The following is an 8,234-nucleotide window of genomic DNA, read 5'->3' on the forward strand; positions in this document are numbered from 1 at the left end:
CTTTTTAGTGACATGCAACTTTCTCCTTGATGAGTAACGATCTGGTTATCTTGATAAAGACTGCTAATTCAGGTTATTTGTATGAATATTTTTATCAATTATAATTAATATTGTTTTGTTGCTTGTGGTAAGCCTCCCCACTTTGTAATGATCAATATATATGCCCGTACTTCAAGAATTTGTTGTTATCAGTGCTACATTTGGTCTGCTGATATGCCATGAATTTTGTTTTATTTCCATTTTTCATTTGATGCATGGAAGCAGTTTATCTATTTGGATGAATTAGTTTGACAATTACACAGAAATCTATGTGCCACGATGTTTAGAATAGCAAGTTTTCTAATTAACAAATGACAGCAAGCTAAACATGCAGCCTGAAACCACACGAAAGCTACTATAGAATCTCATTCTGCAAAGCTACCTTCCGGTGGCCAATAACAACCGCACTGCAAGCACCGAAGCGAATATCTCGGTGCCTTTGGGGCATCACATCTATGTTGCTAATACTATTTTTGAAGTTGTTGGCACGGTTTGGCCAGTTAGGCCTTGGGACCGGCTGCACTATTATTGCTGTTGTTGCGCTCACTGGGCCAGCCCACTGAGCATTGCCGAACAGATTCTCATTTTTCAAATAAAGAAAAAGGAAGAGAAAAGAATAATATCCCCTCAAATATTTTCTGATTGAGCTAAAAATTTCCAAACAATATGACTTTTAGACTAAGTTAAATAAATCATAAAATCTTTGTGGATTCAAAAAATGTTCGCAATTCTGAAAAAAAATGTTTGAGAAATCAAAAAATGTTCACGAGTTTTCAAAAAGTTCCTGTATTAAAAATGTTAAGTAAATTGAACAAATGTTCACCAAAATATTATTGGTGAAGCAGCAAAGTATGGTCATGGCCTTTAGAGATTACGATTTTTTTTCTCCCGTTGCAACGCACGGGCCTTTTTGCTAGTATATATAATATATAATATAATATATATATATATATATATATATATATATATATATATATATATATATATACTAATAAACCACCGATTGCTTCTGCCCGTACGTCGTCGGCGATTTTGCAGAAAAGTCCCTGTAATTCTTCATATTCAATCCGCACTCCTCTTCTGAAGGGAAAAACGTTTCGTTCGACAACTTTACAAATAAATCCCTGTAATTTGCGGTATTCAACCCGCGGCCCAGGATGGGCTCTCCTCTCTCTCCCTCACCTCCCGATCCCAGCCGCCAAGGAGGCGCTCCACCCCGCGCGACGCTCGATCCGGAGCCGCGCTGGCGAACGCAGCACTGCACCACCGTTAAGCCTCAGATCCTCCTCTCCTCTGCGCGCCCGAGCTCCTCGCTGTGCGCCGCCCGGGAGGGCTCTCGCTCGCCACTCGACCAAAGCCTCCGCCAGTCGGTCGTCGTTGCACTTGCCGGCGACCTCACTGTCTCCTCCGCGCCGCCGTCCATCTCAACGGAAGGTTAACTAGGCTCGGCTGGGGCGGCTGAGTACCTCCTGTTCGAACAAAGAGAGAGAGAGAGAGAGATAAGAGAGAGCACGGGATGGAGGAAGGGGAAAACGAGAGGAATGAGAGAAAGGAGATGAAGAGGAGGAAGGCAGGGCAGCGCTTGGGAAGCTGGTTCTGGTGGGGCTCGCCAACGTCGAGGTGGCGAGGCGAGGCAGGGATCAGGCGCTGGCTCTCCCGATCCCGATCCATAGGGGATCGAGGCTGGGCGTGGGCGGCCGTGGCTGAGGGCCGCCTCTCCCTATCCATCCTTCCTATCTCCGTCGAGGCCATGACCTCACCGGCCAGGCATAGGCGCTCATCGATCTAAAAAAGGCACCAAACCAATCGAACCTCTCCCTTGTCCCTTTCTTCTCCATCTTCCAATCTCCTCTGTTATGAAGTTCTAACAGTACATCAATACAAGCAACTCTTTTCAGATTAATTAAGGAATCCATGGTGGATGCTTGATGAAGAGTAGGGGGGCAGTTACCGCAGCACATGAGGTCTTTGGCTCCAAGCTCAGCGTGAGGTAGAGGAATAAACTAAATACAGAGGATATATTCATGTATCCGTAGGCCAAATAATGCAGGCCCGAAGGAGACAACTTCCAGCCTGCACAGGACTACCAACACAACTGCTGCTTCAGCTGACGTAGTGATTCGTTTTACTGATATTTATACATTTACTTGTCGTCTAATCTTAGTGGTTCTAACATTTACAGTGTTTTCTTTCACCATATACCATCACTCTGCAGTTATGCAGCAAGCCAAACACCTTTTTTTTCAAGAACAAAGCCAAACACCTTGAATAGTGTTGGCACGCCACAAACTGTTTGACATTTTCCTTTTGGCTTCTCGTTTGGAAATACCTCTTAGAGGCGTTAGGTGTTTATGTGATACTACACTACACTGTGAGACTCCTACAAAGACAAATTTTATTTCAGTTCCGTACTCTACAAGACAGAACTTCTAGCATGCTATCGGTATCTATCCAAACTGCTATGCTTAAAGCACCACCAAGAACTATTGCTTTCCGTGGTTCATTACTTCAATCTGCTATGCCTAAAGCAACACCATGCTTCATGTGGATGATTACTTCAGTCATAACGAACCATTAGAGGATGCAGTACAAAAGCATGTAGAATATGCAATGTAAGTGCTTTTTTTTACTAATAATGTAAGTGCATCTCTATTGACAGCAGACTAGAATCTTACAAACAAACTCCTTTAATTTTCTTTGCATGCAAACAGTACCAATGCTCACATTAGATACTTGAAATGATTTTAGAAGTACATCCCAATATGACCTAAGAAGATATGTCTATCACCAAACAGTGTTGCGTACATTGTAAGGACAGGTTATGGAAGCAACAAAAGAAAGAGTGCATTTGACTTTCATACCACATGAGCATGAATTCGCTCTGTCACTTTGTTTGCTCAAAGATCATAAATACATATTGACTCATTGCTGTTTCCGACAACAAGTTCACGGCCATCTTTTGAAAACTTTATTGAAAGGATTCCAAAGTAGGATTCATCGTCAGCAGCAGAAAAATTCAAACCCTCATGAATGTCCTGCATTATGATAAATAAAATAAGTACTTGTAAGGAAAACAACATATTGCAAAAAGAAAACTGTTCAAAATAATTGGTATAAGCATTGTTTTTTTGCCAAGATAAAGCACATTCATTTGGTAATCATGCAAATGGCAAGCAAGATTTGTTGTGTTTCTTCTTCATTTACATTGGTAAAATGATACCAGAAAGGCATAAAGTGAGACATGCCTTCGAACATTAAGTTTTAGCTATCCAAAGTACTACAGAAAGTATGGAATATGGTACAGTTTTACAAAAAAAACTTTTCATCAAACAATTTCCCTCAGTGCAGCTCGACGGCTAGCTGTTTGAAAAGGGAGGGACAGATGTTATGTGGGGCTAGACCTACAGGAGGGCCACGGCTGTAACTTAAGGGGGTAAGTATGTTCATGTTTTCTATTGCTACAATACAATTTAAACCATCCAACTTCATACAAGTGCTACTCCAAACAGAAGCTGGAATGATTTTTTTATGGATTTTACAAGTTCAGCAGGTTGAGCATTTTTCTGAAACTTCTATGCACAGGGAAGACTAGCCTTAGTCTGAAACTGGGAGGAGCAAGTGAATTAAACGGTACTGAAACATGATCATCTCTCTGTACAGAGGTGAATCTAAATACGGCCATCTCCCTGTACAGATGTAGAACTTTCTTTCTTTCTCTCATTTACCCGCAGCTCAAGGCCAGCAGCAGCAAGCCACAAAGGCAAGCAGCATCGGCAAGCAAAACAACCAGCAGCAGCAAGCGGCAAAGCAAGCAGCCAGCAGCGGCAACAACAGCAAATAGCAAAGCAAGCCAGTAGCAAACAGTAGCAGCAAGCATCCAGCAGCAGGCAGAGGCGACTCCTCACCTTGCTGTTCATGGCGGCCGGGTCGGATGGATCAGGGAGGCGAGAGGACGAACAGCGTCAATGGCGGTCAGCGGTCGAGGAAGAATTAGGAGGGACCCGCGCCTTCGAGTCCGTTGTCCAGAAGCAGAGCCCGTCACGGTCCCTGTAGTTGCTCAGGGAGGAGGATGACCGCCGCGGCCGATGGAACCGAGAAAGGCAGCCTTGGTTCAAGAGGTTCCTGCACGCCGGCGCCGGAAATCACCATTAAAGGGACGGCAGGAGCAACAATGGAGCTAGGGAACAGCCAAGGAGCAAAAACGCACCGGAGAAACGAGGTGGTTCACGGCGATGTCTAGCAGGTGTGCATGTCGGAGCCAGAGGCGTGGATGTCGATCCGGACCGACGGCTGGCGGATCCCGCCGGTCCCTGCGGCTGGCGTTGCAACGGCAAGCGGCGGCGTGGCCGGCGAGCTTGATGAGAAAGGGGATCCAGGCGGGGAAGAAAAGAGTGAGGAGTGAGGTAGCAGAGGGGGAGGAGAAAGATCAAGAGACAGCCGGGCAGGAAGCGGGCGCGTGTCCCTTGGAGATGACGGAGCTCGACTTATCCAGGAGACCCACTGGTCAGTGGCAAAGGAGGGGTTGAGAAAATTAAAATAAAGTCTCCAAGAGTTTTCGGAGAGTATTTCACTGCCTTTTTCGAACACGAATTCAAATCTGCCCCAACTTTGAATTTGAACTATAAATACGTGATATAAAATTCCAATGCTCATGAAATGTTTACTAGAGCTTGTAAATAACACATGACCTCCATTTATATGTTTTCATGAACTTTGAATAAGGAATCATCACCAAACAAATATATCGCAGTTCTGCCATTTTCTTGAATTTGAATAAAAGCACTTGATTCAAATACCATAACTAATTCAAAAAAATTAGGATATAACATATGGGTGAAATATGACATGTAGGAGCTAAGATAACATTGAGGTTAAAAATTTCGGTGACTAGGCATGCACTCATTCAATTAGGATCAGATTTGAGCATAAGGGCATCTCCAACGACAACTCGTAAACTTTCTTCCGCACCCGTCCGCGGACAGGGGCGACCAGTCCGCGGACACGGATGCGGGAGGCCGACATTCAGCGCTAACCGCATACATCCGACCAACAGTTAGAACCAACTTCATGAAATTCGATCAAGCTGGACGGATTTCATTCAAATTCGAATATAATTTACATTAACAGACGATATTTCAATCGTTTTACTAAAAAACACTAAACCCTATATCAAATGAACACCTCGTAAGCTTGGCCGCCATGTCCTGCTGCACCACCATCGACATACGTGCCATCAACGGCGGCGGTGTTGTCGTGCCTTATGCTCACCGAGGAGCCACTCCGCCTCCTGTTGCGTGGTGCGAATGGTCGCCTTGGCCACTGCCGAAGGCACTGGCGGCACCGTGCTGGCGGCCTTGCCCCTGCCGGCGTTGGCGGAGCAGTCGCTAAGCGACCACTCCTCACCATTCTTAGCGAGCTCGTTGTCAACACGGTGGTGGCCCCTGGCGGACGTCTCTGCGGTGGTGACGGTGCGGTCGAGCGCCCACGCCGCAGCGAGGTCTGTGTCGTTGGGGACCCATCCCGACGTCACGTCCGTCTTGGCAAACGCTTATTGGTGACCGACATTGCGCCGGTTGTACCTTGCCTTCTGTCGCGCCGTGCGCTCGGCCTCGGACACCATGGCTAGAGAGCCGGAGGCACCGCCGTAACCACCGCTTCCCAGGTAGTGGAAGATGCGGCCACGTGCCTTGGAGGATGTAATTTGAGCGAGCTTCCCGAGAAGACTGCCAATGAGAGAAAATTCCAAGGTATAGAAAATAATAATCAACTTTCAGTTCTCGGTCAGGGAATCGATCACAACAGTTAACCTAATGAACCTCGGGTCCTTCTCTCTCACACACTACATATGTCTCACATTAAATATGGACAATTAGTACACCTTTCACATTAAATATGGACAATTAGTACACCTTTATGGATGCATAGCACCTGTAATAGTGGAAGTTGGAATAAAACTATGGAGATTGCAAACCAGATAATGCATACATTTCTTACCCATTTGCAAAGATGGTTTGGCTTAAAGTATAATTATTTTTCATGTTGGGAATAATTGATGCGGGTTGCTAATCAAATCATCACATTTGTGTTTTAGGCAATTATTATTGGGTAGGAGTATTATTTAGTTTTTTTTCTCCCGTTGCAACGCACGGGCATGTTTACTAGTAATAATAAAGCACGATTTGACTCCGTGGGTTCACCGTCACAATACGCCTTTTGTCCGTCGTAATACGCTTTGTGTGTTTGTGTCTATCAGTTTATTTTTCTACAGGAAAAAAATGTCCCGACTTGGAGTCGAACCCAGAACATCGTCGTGGGTGCAGTGAAGTCTGGCCACCAAGATGAAGCACGTATTTTGTTATTATGCAACAGGTTCTTTTATTTGTAGTTTATTGTTTGCAACCTGTTCTATACCAATACACTGGGCCCACTTACGTGCTGATGGGCCTGCCCGAAATTATTGTTCCTGTGTAGAATCTAACCCGTGCCCTCACGTTCGTTCCAGAGGCTGCAATAATAGTTTGATTTGCTTTTAAATTAATAATGATCCCATCTTGCTATTCTACATCAAATCTCATCAGTTTATATACCTCAGCAAATAGACAATCAACAAGCCCCTTCGTCAATAAACAAACATATTGTGAGATGTGAGCTAGATTGTGGGAGAGTCTAAAGTATATTAAACATACGGAGGGCATCAATAAGCTATCCTAGATTGAGGACGGATGCACGCGGACGCGAGCAATCTACTATATCTAAATAGAAGCTCCCCACTACATGATTTCTCTTGACATGCAGCCTACCCACATCATCATGCCATGTCAGCAACACCGCTTTTATTTTCTTCAATCAGCTTTCCCCACACATCACATTATTTACATTTTTATCTTGCTGCTTCGTTTCTTCAGGGTGCATCGCTTCATTTTCTGCAGAAGGCCCACTACGCTGGGCCTGAACAAAACGCCTCCTCCGCTTCAGTTTCTTTCCCCTATGAATTCCACATCAAAGTGCCCGATGGGGTTCCCTAAAAATACGCCCGATGGCACCGCTTCTATTTCTTCCCCTCATATTCCCCGTCGCTCCCTGCTTAGCTCTCCCCTTGCTGCAACTACTAGCGCGTCGATCCCACCCTGCCCGCCGCCCCACCTATGTGTGGTGTCTTCTCCCGCCGCCAGCCAACCTCACCGCCAAGCCAGCCCCCAGCCCACCTCACCTCCTCAGGGCCTCCTCACCGCCGTCACACGGGGGCGCAGCGCCGGAGTTTGTCCTCCCCTAGAGCACCGATTGTCCTACAGATCCTGCATCCATGGGAGCTGATAGTCTCTCTCCCCGGACTGTTATGATGTCTGTGATTACTATCTCATATTATTTGTTTGCAGAAGTAAATCATCTTTGCAGAGAGAAAATGCACTGATATTAATTAAAGGTATTCAAACGTCACTTATCGTTCCTTTATTCCCCCAATATTTATACAAGCAATGTACAAATTTTCCATCCAATTTTCTCATATTCCGCTTGCAAACGGCAAGGGGGATAGATGATTGTCAAACATCCGGCTCCTTGCACTTCAAACTATTGAGTATCCTGCAAACGTTGGTACGTACGCTCCCTGGCGATCTACTACCTCTGAAAAGTTGTATGCCCTTGGTAATAACTTATTACACTCATGATCTCACCCTTGAAACATACAGGTGTGTTGCTTCTGAGTAAGTGCAGGGCACAAACGTAGACCACTTATGTATAAACATAAGAAAATAAATAAAGGTTAGTTAAGATCATTACTCCCATTCAGAACTTTTATATCCATTGATGTATTTCTAACTAATGTTATGCACATGTTCTTTTCTTCATATCCCTGAATTCAGGTCTTTTGCAGTCTATTTATTTGTCAAACATATTTTTTTATTTAAGTCGACAAGATGTTTGTCCATTTGATCATTGACCATCTCTTTTAGACCGTGCATGTCGATGTCTGTCCAGCAAATGATTCATAGAATGTGTCATAAATTCATATGGCAAGGTACGTTTTGGCGTTGATATGGAGAGGGTGAGAGTATCATTTGTCTGGTGCCTGCTATGCTTTTTCTATGATGAGCAAACATCTACTGGAAAGTAATCTGTTGTCAAATAAAGTGGGTTTTTTCTTATGAAGTTGAATGTTTTTGCATGTCATACAGGGGCATTATATTTGTGCTTAT

At 44.6% G+C, this 8,234-nt stretch overlaps 2 long non-coding RNA genes across 3 annotated transcripts; one reads left to right on the forward strand and one right to left on the reverse strand.

Annotated features, from left to right (window-relative positions):
• Positions 1-1,087: 1,087 nt before the first annotated feature.
• On the reverse strand, positions 1,088-4,610 carry LOC119332260. Of its 2 annotated transcripts, none has more exons than XR_005160881.1 (4): positions 4,247-4,610; positions 3,945-4,161; positions 1,991-3,074; positions 1,088-1,890 (listed from the first exon to the last, which is right to left on the reverse strand). It is a non-coding gene; the product is annotated as an uncharacterized LOC119332260 (long non-coding RNA). The 2 variants fall into 2 exon arrangements; XR_005160880.1 differs by having other exon boundaries at positions 1,088-1,903; positions 4,247-4,609.
• On the forward strand, positions 3,084-3,828 carry LOC119332262. The gene is made up of 3 exons (XR_005160882.1): positions 3,084-3,472; positions 3,587-3,669; positions 3,771-3,828. It is a non-coding gene; the product is annotated as an uncharacterized LOC119332262 (long non-coding RNA).
• Positions 4,611-8,234: the final 3,624 nt, after the last annotated feature.

This window comes from Triticum dicoccoides, chromosome 7A (assembly GCF_002162155.2).
Source record: "Triticum dicoccoides isolate Atlit2015 ecotype Zavitan chromosome 7A, WEW_v2.0, whole genome shotgun sequence".
Taxonomy (NCBI): Eukaryota; Viridiplantae; Streptophyta; class Magnoliopsida; order Poales; family Poaceae; genus Triticum; species Triticum dicoccoides.